A 1,552-nucleotide genomic window follows, 5' to 3' on the forward strand; every position below is an offset into this window, starting at 1 on the left:
AATCAAAAAATTGGGAAACCTTCGCATTGTGTCATTATATGTGGCCAAGCTCCTAGGAAAAATAACAAACTTATAATACAACAATTATTTTAAAAAAGTGTTCTCAGAAACGAGCTATCACGTGTGGAGATCAATGGCTTTCAAGCCAAATGATTAATCTTATGGCCACATTCATGGCATAGTTTGTTCAAATGATCTCATATTGTGCACAAGGGTGCATCTTGGAATTACAAACAATGTTGCCAAAGGGAGTTTTCATTTTCTTTGCACGGAAAATTCATTTTCCATTTTTCGAGTGCCCGAAATGAGGTATTTTTGTGAAGGACCTACCATATATTTGTTGCAAAATTGTACCAAATCAATTTTTTAAAATACCAGGCCATGTTTAATGCACAATTGACCAAATGGTTGGGTGAAAAAAGTTTTGATCCACCTCTGGTGAAAAAGACAAATTGTCGTCGATTCAGTTGGAAGCGGGTGAAATTTGAACTGTAGCTGCCTCATAGTTTGCTCTTTATTTTTTACAAAAATCATTTCTAGGTACATAAGTATCTATTTAATCATAGAAACACCAAAAAAATTCCAAGATTCAACCACTAGGTAGGAACGGTCAAGCCCGCCATTTTGACCGCATTTTGAAACGGGCATAAAAAATTCAAAAGAAATCAAAAAATTGGAAAACCTTCACATTGTGTCATTATATGTGACCAAGTTTCCAGGAAAAATAATAAACTTGTAATACGGTAATTATTTTAAAAAAGTGTTCTCAGAAATGAGCTATCATGTGTGAAGATTCATGGCTTTCAAGCCAAATGATCAATCTTATGGCCACATTCATGGCATAGTTTGTTCAAATGATCTCATATTGTGTACAAGGGTGCATCTTGGAATTCCAAACAATGTTGCCTAAGGGAGTTTTCATTTTCTTTGCACGGAAAATTCATTTTCCATTTTTCGAGTGCCCGAAATGAGGTTTTTTTGTGAAGGAACTACCAAATAATTGTTGCAAAAATGGACCAAATAAATTTTATAAAATACTAGACCATGTTTAATGCACAATTGACAAAATGGTTGGGTGTAAAAAGTTTTGATCCACCTCTGGTGAAAAAGACAAATTATCGCCGATTTAGTTGGAAGTGGGTCAATTTTGAACTGCAGCTGCCTCATAGTTTACTCTTTATTTTTTACAAAAATCATTTCTAGTTAAATAAGTATCTATTTAATTAGAAATACATGGTTTTATGGCGAGACATCGATGTTTGGACGGTGGCCGAGGGCCCCAACTCTTGAGCGCGTAAGCTCGCATGCCCGCCGTGTGGTCACCGCGTGACCGTGGCGTTGCCATGTGTTCTGGGTGGCCTAGGCATGTCTAGTGGGTTGGGAACTCCCCAGGTAGGTGCTAGGAAGAAAATCACAACATAAGATTCTCACGAGGAGACCGATCGATGGTCAAACATGAATAAGCAGCCAAGTGTTTGATTAGCGGTACGGGAAATGTACATGGCTAATGGGCGTGAGTTTTGGCTGAGGATGATTAGTTACTAAGAAGACC

This window comes from Triticum aestivum, chromosome 7B (assembly GCF_018294505.1).
Source record: "Triticum aestivum cultivar Chinese Spring chromosome 7B, IWGSC CS RefSeq v2.1, whole genome shotgun sequence".
Taxonomy (NCBI): Eukaryota; Viridiplantae; Streptophyta; class Magnoliopsida; order Poales; family Poaceae; genus Triticum; species Triticum aestivum.